General features: G+C 38.3%; 1 long non-coding RNA gene across 1 annotated transcript; it reads left to right on the top strand.

Moving 5' to 3' along the window:
- The first annotated feature begins 261 nt into the window (after window positions 1-261).
- On the top strand, window positions 262-13082 carry LOC121629648. Its single transcript, XR_006008399.1, has 3 exons — window positions 262-354; window positions 11835-11842; window positions 13070-13082. It is a non-coding gene; the product is annotated as an uncharacterized LOC121629648 (long non-coding RNA).
- Window positions 13083-13456: the final 374 nt, after the last annotated feature.

Raw genomic sequence — 13456 nt, forward strand, 5'->3', positions numbered from 1 at the left:
ACATACTGCTGTTTGTGGAAAGTAGTAGAGAAAGATTGAACAGGTAGCACTGAATGCATGCAAGTGTGAATGGATGAACATTGTAAAATGCTTTATGGAACTGAAGCAAGGCTACCTGGGGTGATATAAGTGCTGATAATAGTGATGGATTCAAGAGTCTATAATGGTGATAAGTCTGCTACCACAAAAGCAAACCCCTGTGCTCTCTTCAACAGACATACACCACACCTGATGCATCTTTTTAGATTTCTTATAAATTTGTTGGCAGCAACATATCTCCAAAAAGATGGAACAGGTGCAACAAAAGGCTGGAAATGTATTTGGTACAATTCAGAAACAGCTGGAGGTGCATTTGTCAGCCAATAAAGGGTTAATGGTCCACAGGTCCGTAATATGACTGTGTATAAAAGGAACATTTCAGAGAGTCTTTCAGATATAAATATGGGCAGAGGTTCACCAATCTGTAAGAAACTGCATCATAAAAATGTATAATGTAAATGTAAATGTATAATTGTGAAGGCTTCCAAGATCCCACCATCTACAGTATATAATAATATAATGAAATGATTCAGAGAATCTGGAGAAATCTCTGTGCACATGAGACAAGGCTAAAGGTCGAAAGTGGATGCTGGTGATTTCTGAGCCATCAGGCAGCGCTGCATTAAAAGCAGACATGATTCTCTGTTGGAAATCACTGCATGGACTCAGGAACCCTTCCAGAAATCACTGTCTGTGAACACAAATGCAAATCAAAGCTCTATCATGTAAGGCAGAAGCCATGTGAACACGATCCAGAGAAATACTGCAGTCTTCTCTGGACCAAAGCTCATTTAAAATGAATACTGTGTCCTGCAGACTAAAGAGAAGAGGGAGCATCTAGCTTGTTATCAGTGCACAGGTGAAAAGCTGCATCTCAGGTGGGATGGGGCTGCATTAATGCCTATGGCGTGGGCAGCTTCCACATCTGTGAAGCTCCATCAATGCTGAAAAGTACATGGAGGTTTTAGACTGGAAAAAAGGCCACTCCAAAAAAAATAAAAATAAAAAATAAATAATATAAGATATTTTTTCTTGTAATAAGTAAAAAATATCTCCAATTGGTATATGTGAAAATTCTCTTGTTAAGTTTTTTTTAAAATAAGACAATATATTTAAGGCTTACAATATCTTTTATATTAGCTGAAAAATTGAAAATACTGAAATTTGAAGACCTGTTAAAATTCAAGATCCTTCAAATTATGTACAAAGTTAAAAATGTTCAATTGCCTAACGGTATCCAAAAGCTTTTCCAGTAAAGGGAGACAAACAAACAAACAAAAAAAAAAACTAAACTTCAATTTCCTCACTTTGATATAATCAATCAAACCACACAAGACATCATGCATGTTATTCTCGAAGCTGTTGCCCCATTTGAAATCTAATGTCTTCTGAAGCATCTTGAGCTTTCAGGGCATATGGACTTAAAAATTTAACAGTGCAAATATTTGTTTCCCTTATTCTCCTGTGGATGTGAGCGATAAGCCTTGCCCCATATCTATCATCACATTGTCATCAAATGACTTTAAAATGAAACAGTCATCCAGGCAGATGCTGGTTTCCTGCCATTTTTCACTGACAAAATTGGAAGATAGTCAAAAGTCTGTTTTCACCTATTATTGTTTTTCAAGGCATTTAATAGAACAACATTTACAACATTTTAACTGTTTCCAGATTAAAATATTATATCTAAACAGAATTACTTGCTACATCTTCCAGTGCAGATTAAGCCACTTGGTCCTACATTGAGGCATATGTGTGTGCTTCGAGTCTAAGCATTTCTTTTTTAAGCATTGGGTTCTGAAAAGTAGTTTTAAGAATATCTGTAAATCTCTTGTGAACCAAAACCAACTTTATGAATGTAGTCAGAATGTGTAGAAATGTCCCATTTTTTTCAAGTGAAGTTGACATGGTCCCAGCCTCTGAAGTGAAAAATGTTCATCAAATAAAAGGAAGGATCATTATTTAGCTTACGAGGTAGAAGTTCCCAGTCTTGCTCAAGAGGGTCAGCGTTGGTAAACACCTGGAGACTCTGGCTCTTAAAATAATTAACTAAGTTGGTAACCTTGGAGTGTTGATAGACTCAGACCTGACTTTCAGCAGCCACATCAAAGCTTCACTAAGAAGCTTTTTACCAGCTCAGAAACATCAACAGAATTAAAAGTTTAGTCTCCCAGAAAGACCAAGAGAAACTCATCCATGCATTCATCTCCAGTAGGCTGGATTACTGTAATGATCTTTTAACAGGACTTCCTAAAAAGAGCATTAAACATCTGCAGCTCATCCAGAACGCTGCTGCTAGAGTTTTAACCAGGACTAAGAGATCTGAACACGTCACACCAGTTTTGAAATCTTTACACTGGCTTCCAGTCAGTCACAGAACAGATTTTAAAACCCTTCTGATTGTTTAAAAATCCCAGAATGGTTTAGGCCCAGAATACATCTGTGATATGTTCAGAGAATATAAACCTAGCAGAGCGCTTGGATCCAAAGACTCTGGTCAACTAGTCCAGACCAGAGTCCAGACTAAACATGGAGAAGCAGCATTTAGCTGTTATGCTGCAAACAAGTGGAACAAACTGCCAGTGGAGATTAAACTTTCACCAAATGTAGACATTTTTAAATCCAGGTTAAAAACATTTCTTTTCTCATGCGCCTATGCATGAACTCTGCACGGTAACTTTGTAACTTATCTTCTTTTTAATAATTTTAATATAATTTATTATTTTATCATGATTCTTGCTATTTGTTGCTGCCTTTTACTATTTCTTAATATCTGTAATGCTTTTGTTTTATGTAAAGCACTTTGAATTGTCCTGTACATGAAATGTGCTGTACAAATAAACTGCCTTGTCTCGCCTCAAGCCAATATTTTTGTGGATGCTGAAAATCTTGTTGATTATACACCATACTACGTAAACTTCAGTAACAGCAAGTACATTCCAGTGAAGTATGAAGTATTTGAGCTGAAATGAGTGTTTTTAAGTTCTGGCAAACACTGTAATTGATGACAGTATTTACTTTTAGAGTGATGCAGCACCTTCTGTCCAGAACAACACAACAGGGAAGGAAACGTAATTCCAGCTTTTGCCTCTTTTTACATATCACACGGACTCGCTGTTATGGAAATGTAAGAAATATAACAACACTGTACTAAAGACATGTACAGTAAGTCATTATGATACCATGTGTGAGTTGGGCATGTTGTTAAATTGCTGTTTTTTATGAAGCAGTTTTCTTAATTCGAGTTAAGACTACTTCTTGAAACAAGATGATTCATCTCATAAATAACACAGCAGCTTAAAAACATTATGACATGTCAAAAAGGCCAAAAGCTTGTTTCATTTGAGACATGACTCATAAAAAAGATGTCAAGACTGTTTCACTTAACAAGATATTCGATAAAACCAGAGTTAAACTAAGTTAATTAAATTAGCACATAGCCTTACTTTTTTCTTAAAATAAGGACAATCTGTGGACATTAAACACAATGGCTCTTACACAGAGCCCCTTTGCTTGTTGGGGGATCTCAATGGGGGGGTCCCGGACCCTAGGTTGGGAACCACTGCTTTAGGTGATTGTGTCTTATATTAAGTGTGATGAGATATTTTGACTAGAAATTAGAAAACTATGTTTGGTAAGATTGTGAGTTTTTGCAAACATCTGCTCCCACCCAGACAACGTCTCTTTCAGCAGATTTCAGCAAGACGATGCTGAACCACATCCTGCATCCATCACAGCAGCATGGCTTCACAGGAGAAGAACTGGCCTGCCTTCAGTCCAGACCTTTCACCAATACACAACATCATGACAGCAAAAATCCAGCAACTCACTTCCCAGATGTTTATAGACAGATGTTAAAAAAAGAAGATGCTACACAATGCTAACATCCCCCTGGAACTACTTTTTACAGACATGTTGCTATCAAAAGATTCAAAATAAACTCCATGAAATGGTAAAATGTCTCAGTTTTAACATCTGATATGTTGTTTATGTTCTGCTGGAAATATAATAAGGGTTTATGAGATTTGCATTCTGCAGATTTGCATGTTGTAAAGATACTATGTATTGTACACGTAGACAAATGTTTTTTTTTTCAGTTCAATAAAAGTAAATTGAAGTAAATTAAGTTTATTAAATTTAATTTGTATACGGCCAATTCACGGCAGTTAGTTTTGAAGCTACAGTCTGATTCAGTACATTTCATAGAAGTCCAATTATAATCCATTTAAACAAATCTATCATATGAAATAATTAGATTTCATATTCATAAAAAATAATTGCCTAGCTAAGGAAACCAATTAATTGCATCAAACCTTGTCTTTGATTCAATCCCCCAGACTCAGGGGACTGAATCGATAGCCAGCCTCAACCAGCTGGGGGTAGAGGAGGCAGGAAGGCGGCTTCAACAAGTATAATAACTCTAAGTTAGGCATGTCTAGTCAGAAAGCAAAGGAGGAGCATAAGTCCCTCAACAACAATACCATATTATACATGGAAAATAAAAAAGTAAAGACAAAAAACTGCGTCATAGGATGTCCCCCAGCAGTGTGTGCCTATGGCAGCATAACTAAAAGAAAGGCTAAGGGCCAAACCAGCCCTATTATAAACTCAAGGAAACAGCAAGTTTGGGTTGAAACTATTAAAACTGCAGTTTGTAACAAAGTCAAAGTCCAATGACAGAAATTTTTGTTTTGTCATTAAAAACAGTTTCTATTGGTATTTAATCATTTGACTAAATTAACTATGTTTTTATTCTCTTAGAGTGTGTCATTTATATCTACTTGAAGTGGGCCCACATACATGGCAGCATGTCACCATTTTTACTAGGGTGTCTCTTAACGGACAACAGCTCTGTGTATGAAGTGAGAACCCTCTGAGCTTTAAAATTACAGAACCGGCTTTCTTTGATAGGTGCTACAGCACCGTTTGGGTTAAGTAATGCCTTAAAAAACACATAGATAAAGACACATGTACATAATAGTGCTATGATGTAGTGCAGTCAGCGTTACACCGGAGGCCACTGTATCCACTCACAGATAAAATCGCTTTCATGGCTTGAAGAATTTTGGCCACTGATGGCCACTGTCTATTCACAGTTACGCTTGACATTTTAAGTAATTTCTCATCTTTACCACTAGATGTCAGTAATTCTTACACACAATACTTTTAAGCAACAGTGCTAGCAAATTTGATCAAAGCACAAGGACAACATGAATACCAGCATCAGTAGCTAAAAAATATGTCATTACAAACTTTTTAAATTTTAAAAGAGAAAATTCTGTGCTATGAAGTTTCTTAAAACCAGACTGAAACATCTCAGAAATACCATTTTTCTCTAAAAATGAATTTAACTGTACAAAAAAAAAAAAAACATTAATCAATGGCCACACAACAGCATGCTTAAAAACCCCAAGATAGTAAAAACCTCTTAAAGGGGCATAGGATTGGGGAAATCCAATAGATACATACACGCACGCACACACACTCACACACACATATATATGCCTTCAGTACAACAATGTTAAACATGGCAGAAACTAAAAGGAGTGAATTAACCTCAACCTTGGCATGGCAAGTACTACATGTAACAACTCTCTGTTGTGAATCAATACAACAAACTCAAAATATGAGATATAGCTGTATTGATCCAGTTTGTTTGAGCAAAACTAAAATGACAAGGTAGTGGCAGGTGAAGTATGGATACAAGTTTTTAATGCAAAACAGTACACAAGTATAATGAAAGAGTAAATCATTTATTGTCACCATTGATCACCACAACAACAGGTAAGCTATAATTTTAATGTCTGTGACATATTGTCTACAAACTAAAACTGAGGTATTGTTGCTGATGCAAGGTCAATATGAAGACTAACAAATGTCTTTACTGTGTGTTTCTCTGAGAACAGCTTCCCTGATGTTTATTTCATACATAAAAAGGAGGAACTATAGATTTCTTCCAGTTGCAGCATGGCTCTAGTCTCTGCTGAGGGGTCCGCTGCATACACATGGGCAGGTCTAGAAAATTTTTGGTAGGGGGGCAGTTTGGGGAACAGACTGAGCAAAGAGTGGCACATGGTTAAATGTTTTTTTTTTTTTAATGGTATAGAGTTTAGGAAATAACTGACTAAATATTACAACTAAAATGGTCATTTAATGTAAGAAGTCAAGCATAATTTGTAAAAGCGAACAGCCAATGATGACGGCATTCTGGGCTGTTTAACTTTGCACGGTTATCACATCTGGTGGTATTTGACATTAAGATCTTCTTCATATAGTGTGAACAGTTTGGAGAGACAAATATTATCACTCACATGCTGTGTTCCACTATGGGTTCTGCGGTTTACCCAGGTAAAGGTCAGTTTACACAAATATTGTGAGAATTTGCTTATCTAATCCAGGGGTGGCATTTAGGGGACCATCCAGATTTTAAGGATGGCCTGAGAACCCGCTCTGGCTCTGGCTCCGTCCATGTGCATGCATGTGGTATGAATGCTCAAATCCAGAAATGGGCAACTCAGATTCTGCAGGTTTTAGATGTTTCCCTGCTTCAACACACCTGATTAAAATCCAGTGCATCCAACAGCTTATCACCAAGTTCTGCACAATGACCCATGAGTTGATTTGTGTGAAACAGGGACTCATGTAAAACCTGTAGTACTGTGGCCCTCGAGGACTGACATTGTTCATCCCTGCTCTACTCTCTTACCATTAAATTCATCAAGGCCATATCAGGAATATTAGGAAAAAAATAATTACCTTAATAAAGTATTACCTTTCAAAAGAAACAAAAGTGACCCAAATCAAACATTTATTTAGTTTTATAACAACTATAAATCTACTATAGATTTGCTATGGACATGTATTTTATGCACATTTTCCAGTAATGGGAAGAAATTAAGGAGCAAGTGCAAGACATTGTGTGATTATAAGTAATGATAATCTAGTGAAACGAAACAAATATGAGTAAAAAGGTTTAGAGTAGTCATTTGGAACGGACATTTCTGTTGGTCTTGTAGTTTAAACTGATTAGAAGTAGCTGCTTTTTGGATCTTAGAGATATCACTCATTGCTTTGTGGAAATCTAAAACCTCTAGTTTTGGTCCTCATATCTATCCCATAAAGTTGGCAAACCACAAGAACACCAGATGAGGTTAAGACGTGACAAGACAAAGTTCCAAAACAAATTGCTTACAATAAAACCTTTGCAAATAAGGTGGTGGCCGGCACAGGAGCTGCCTCTAAATGATATTTAGCAACTGGTACAGCTCACTTAAGGTACATTTATGCTCCCTTATGTACGTAAATAGCGCCATCCTCATACCTCCATGTGTGTTTTGCGTTGCCATGATTGTTGATTTAATTCTTCCACTAGTGGGCAGTGCTAAGTTTAGCGATCAGTCCCCCGAGCCAGCATCAGTTTCAGACACATTTAGCAGTGGTAATGCTTTGCTATGAAGTTTTTTCCAACCGCATAACACACCCTAAACACTTGGTCTCATGTCAGATAATGGTGCTATAATGTTTCTTACCTGTAGTGCAGTGCAGATGGTGCAGGGCATCTGTCTCCCATGTGGGAGACCAGAGTTCAAATCTCAAAACCTTCCAGTTGGGTTCCTTAACGCTACAGCCTAACACTGTAAGTCGCTTTGGATAAAGCATCTGCGAAGTACCTGTAAGGTAAGGTAATGTAATGCATTCCTGCACACACTCGGCAGCTGGTCAGTGCTGTATCTGGACTGACGATGGTCATTAATGCCCTTAAGAGAGGGATCAAAGATTGGGTACAGGTGGTGGTGAGGGCTCCAGAGCACAGCAGCCTATCCTGTGTAACATAACATTAAATGCAGCAACAAAGTTATGTTTCAATAATCTTTGCCTCTGTTTATTTTAAAGATACAGTGTGTCCACTACAGCATTCCCAATACCTTTCAAACAATTGGGGAAGTTACAAAATTTTGATTGGACAATACTTTTTTTCTTGGTAATGAGGAGGATAGATAAGACCCAGCGTAGTGCCCCCTTCTGGCAGCCGGACATAATGCAGGTATGAGTTCTGGTACAGAACTTGTACTGTAGTTTTACTAAACATTAAAAAAAAAAAAAAAAAAAAAAAACTACAACCAGAGAAGGAAAACAATTAATTAAAATGTCTCTTCTGAATCTGGAAACCTTCTCCATCTGTAAATCCAAGCATCATCTCATCTATTTGTAATGAAACTCTGAAGGACATTAAATTCAAAGTATGATGAGGAGGCACAACCTTCAACTTGGAATTAATTTTCTAGTCTATGAAAGAAAAAAGTGGACCAAAAGAAATAGATTCATATTTTCAAGGAGCACTATCATTTCTCTTTTCAAATTGCCTCTCAAGGTGCAACAAGTACCACACTCAACAAAGAAGCCTCTTGAAACCTTATTTTGTGGTGCATTGTAGCATCTGCTGCATCTCACAGTGGGCACAGGTCCTCTCCTGGATTACCTGGTAGATGATGAGCCGTACCCAGCCATAATTAGATAAGATTGTTGACATTTTACATCTGTGACCTAAAACTCTGCAACTGCTAGTTGTGGTTAATTCTTATTTAAAGGTAAGATCAGTGAGTGTGATGCTGGCCTAAAGACTAGAAAATGTTTTCAGTACTGAGAAGAATATATAAAATGTTGTAAATGGATGGATGGTCAAACATTATGGCAAGCAGGTTGAGGTCCCCTGAGGTCATTTTTTGAGGAAGATTTTTATTTATTGCTCTGTCTTCCTTTATCAGTCAGTTTTGTTACATCTCACACCTTCATGCCTGCCTCTCTCCTCCACCTGCCACAAACTGCCCTTTCCAGATTTAGACCAGTCACGATGCAATAAAAACTAAACAAGAAAAAGAGAAGATGTGTCAAGATCAAGATCAAGATACTTTATTGTCATTATACACACATGTACAACGAAATTGGGGTGCACAGTCAGGATACAGACACATTTAAAGAAAGAGAATAAATAACTAAAACAATGTGCATCACTCAAACAACATCCAATCACTGATTCACCCAGTATAGCAGATTTTTATCTAATCTGCATCGAAAAGCTGTTTCCATATAATCATGATAAGATCAAATTCTTGCAGGGACCATATTGCAAGGTAGTGGTAACAACTGTGATATATTTGCCCATTATAATATTATCAGGAACTGAGGGCGTGAGGACCCAAGTGCAGACAGACAGACAGAACGCAGACCGGTGCAGGTAAAAAGGTTTTTAATAAAAAAGGTTTTAATAATAAGAAATAACTTAACTTACAGAAACAAAAGACTTTGTTGGCAAAGCATGGACTAAACTCTTACAGAAACACATATGGTGAAAACAAAGCAGGAAGCAAAAAGCAATGAACTGGCAAAGGAAGAACTGAAACCAATGGACTTAAATACACAGACGGACAAACTAGATACAGGAGAAGTGAATGAACAATCAGACCAGGTAAACTAATGAACACAAAACTGAACTTGACTCTAAATACCAAAATCATAAACCAAAAACAAGACAAAACCCAGAATGTACAAGAACATAAAGTAAACCAATCATGACAAATATGATCCCTAAAGGGTTTGAGTAACATTTAATGGTCGTCTGTGTTGATACAACTTGACATCTTGATATAAAGTATTTGTAAAAACTGAAATGTTTACGGCAACAGGTTTCCATGCAAATTTCTGGTAAACTCAATTAATCCGGCATTAGAGTGCAGTTGTGCAGTCAAGGGTGTTTTCCACAGCTTCATTGGGTTTGCAATGAAGGCTCTCTCGGGGCTGTTGGCCTTATGCAGCTTCAGGTCTTCCAGGACCCATGTATGTGACACTGAGTCAGGTTTTCTGGTAGTCAATCCAGGCAGTGCATATGGTCACTTCTACTTAGTGCATGCTGTGAAAAAAGGATCTGGCCTTTTTGATCTGAATACAGTTAGACCAACTGGTGTAACAAACCAAAGAAAGTAAAAAAACAAAAAAAGCTAACAAACCCAGGACTGTTGAAATACTTTATTTTAAGCAACTCTGAGCAAAGTGACCTGAGTATTTATGTTTTGTACAGAAAGTGAAATAACACCTGTAAAAAGACTCATAACTACCAGGACTGTATGACTTGTTAAGATATATTTCTGTTTTGTGTTTCTGGTGAAGTGATGGAGGGTTAGAAGGTTGGGGACTGGAAATGAAAAGGGTAATAGAGAAGGGGGAGGTGTGAACATCAGGTGTCAGCAGGGGATGTATTTTATTCATATGATCTTGCGCTGCTTGCCCAAGTGTGCAGTAATGGGTCATTCCCATTGCACATGCATTCAGAGGTGGGCTCACAGACCATCACTTCCACATGGCTGGACACAGTGAAAAGGAAAAGGATGGTCTGATGAGGATGGGAGTGGGGAAAAAAGACAAGGGCAAGTGAGTTAATGGATGTTAAACCTTTCGATCATATACAGTTAAAATGAAGGGTTAATAGCCTGCATTTACAGGGTGCTCTTTTGGGTTTTATCAACCAGCCAAAGAACTTTCTAGAATAAGCAATTCATTCTTCATATAGAGGATTTATTTTTATTCTATCTCACATCACATAAACAGGCCATCGGGAGGCAAATACAGCTGACAAACAACCACCAACCCTCAGATTAGTAGGCCAGTTTGACATCTGTTTTTAATTTCAGTAGGTGAAATTATAGCCACAACTTAAACACTGAGGGGATTTGCTTGTAGCAGTATATTCATCCTGTGTCATATCTTGTCTTAGGTACCATCTACTGCTAGCGATTCAAATTTATCTGCTCAAATGAAGAAATTAAAGCTGGTAAATGCCCAGTATCAAAGCAGACTTCGTAATCTAATCTTTTATGTGTTAATACCCTCCTATGACCTGCCCACTATCTGTGTAAGAATATCCACTCATTGGCTACTTTGTTAGGTACACCTGATCTATTGCTTGTTAACACAAATATCTAATCAGCCAATCACATGGCAGCACCTAAGTACATGTAATCATGTAGACATGGTCAAGTTGACTTGCTGAAGTTCAAATATCAGAGTAAGGAAGAAATGGGATTTAAGAGACTCTGAACGTGGCATGGTTGTTGGTCTGAGTATTTCAGAAACTGCTGATCTACTGGAATTTTCACACACAACCATCTCCAGGGTTTACAGAGAATGGTCTGAAGAAGAGAAAATATCCAGTGAGCAGCAGATGTCTCGACCAAAATATTTTGTTGATGTCAGAGGTCAGAGGAGAATGGACATACTGGTTGGAGATGACAGAAAGACAACAGGAAGTCAAATAAGCACTAGTTCCAACCAAGGTATGCAGAATAGCATCTCTGAACACAAAACCTTGAAGCAGATGGGCAAAGTAGCATAGGATCATAACACATGGTTAAAGGAATTAAATAGTTTGTTTTACTTTGCTCTTTCCTGTGTTACGGGAAAGTGACAACCAATTGTTGGGTAAATAGCTACCATCTAATTAGCATCTTTTACAGAGCTAGCATCTTTTACAGAGCTAGCATCTTTTACTGAGCTAGCATCTTTCAAGTCAAAGTCAGCTTTATTGTCACTTCTCCAGCATGCAGGCCCACAGGAAAAACAGAGAATTGAAATTGTGGTTCTCTCAAACCTTGATGTAATGTAACACAAAAAGTATGAGCCAATAAATAATAAAAACAAAAGAAGTACTATCACAAAGTAAATAAAACACAATAATAAATAGACAAGGCAAATTACAGTCAATGCAATATATGTTTGTGGTTGTGCAAAAAAAAAAGAAAAAGAAAACTGAGTTAGCTTATTGTCTGGTTAAAGTGATAAAGTGGCTGTGTGCTTGTTCCTGAGGGTGTAAAAAGTTCAAGTGTTGATTAGGGAGGGTCAGAGTCCAGGGTGTGTGTGTGGAAGGGGCGCAGAGCAGGGAGAGAGTTCAGCATCCTGACAGCCTGGTGGATGAAGCTGTCGCTTAGTTGCTGGTCCTGGCCCGCAGGCTCTGCAGTCCTTCCTGACGGCAGCAGGCTGAAGAAGCTGTGTGACGGATGGGTGGGGTCTCTTGCGATGCAGAGGGCTTTACGGGTGAGGCGAGAGGTGTAGATGTTTTGCAGGGAGGGGAGAGATGCATAAACAATTTTCTCAGCAGCTCTCACGATGCGTTGAAGGGTCTTTCTGCAGGACGTGGAGCAGTCCCTGTACCACACGGTGATGCTGCTGGTCAGGACGCTCTCGATGGTGCCTCTGTAGAAGGTGCACATGTTGGGGGTGGGGCTCTAGATTTCTTCAGTTTGCAGAGGAAGTAAAGGGGTGGTTAGCTTTCTTGGCCAGTGATGTGATGTTGATGGTGCAGGAGAGGTCCTCTGTTTTGCTACTGTATATATCAATCCAACAGTTTAAGACCCGTCTTTAACAATAACTTTTGCAGTGGATACTGAAAATGACCTTGACAGGTGGTGCTGAAAAAGTCCTTAATACCCTTTTTTTTTTAGCTTGTGTGTTGTTCTGTTTGTGCTAGCTGTATTTCCATATTGGTACTTACCATGACTTCTTACCTAGTGAGTTTTAACATTTGGCGTTCCGCTACTGTTCATTGATGCTTGTCTGACATTTTGCATTTATTTTTTCCTCAAAAGTAATGGAGGTAAAAATATAAGCTTTGAGTCAGTCATGGTGCAGACCCACTGCCTTTACTAGTAAACTTGACATTGATGTGAATATCTTGTACTGACTCTTTGTGGCATCTTTAACCATGTTTTAAATGCAGAATCAGGCTTTCGAACAGTATATTTTTATTTAAGTCATAATTATTTAGGAATCATATATTTTACATTCAAATCTGGTTCTAATTCATATAATTTGATGTTTACACCTCAAGTTTTTATCAATTTCTTTTAAGTTTCGGTTCAATCAACCTACTTAGACTTTTCAGTGGTAAAAATTTCCATTAGTTTATTGCTGCTCAGCATCTTCCTTCCATATTGGATTTATGTTCTGAGTAATTCTTTAATAATTCTGGTGTGTCTGGCAGTCAGGGTACCAGGTGTAGGGGTTAAGGTACGCAGCTGTGAGACCACCATCCCAGACATGATTCATAACAGTGTCCCCTGTCAATCTGTCAGTCACGGCTGACAGAGACGTCAGCAGGACACTCACCATGGAGGGTGACAGGGTGTCTGGTGGCAAGTCTGAAATGTGAGAGGCCACATAATGTGTGTGTAAGTTTTGCGTGCATGGCCTTGGCTGTGGTCCAGAGGGTAAATTCAGGATGCTGTGTGCGTGACTCAGTGAAGAAGTGTGGGATCAGGGCCCAAAGAGGTGTGTGTCTGCAGACCTGCAGTGCATTATGGTAGTGAAGTACACTATTGAGGCGTAACAAGGGATGGAGAGAAATTGCCTGGTCACTCTCAGCATGAAC

The sequence above is a fragment of the Melanotaenia boesemani genome, chromosome 19 (genome assembly GCF_017639745.1).
Source record: "Melanotaenia boesemani isolate fMelBoe1 chromosome 19, fMelBoe1.pri, whole genome shotgun sequence".
Classification (NCBI taxonomy): Eukaryota; Metazoa; Chordata; class Actinopteri; order Atheriniformes; family Melanotaeniidae; genus Melanotaenia; species Melanotaenia boesemani.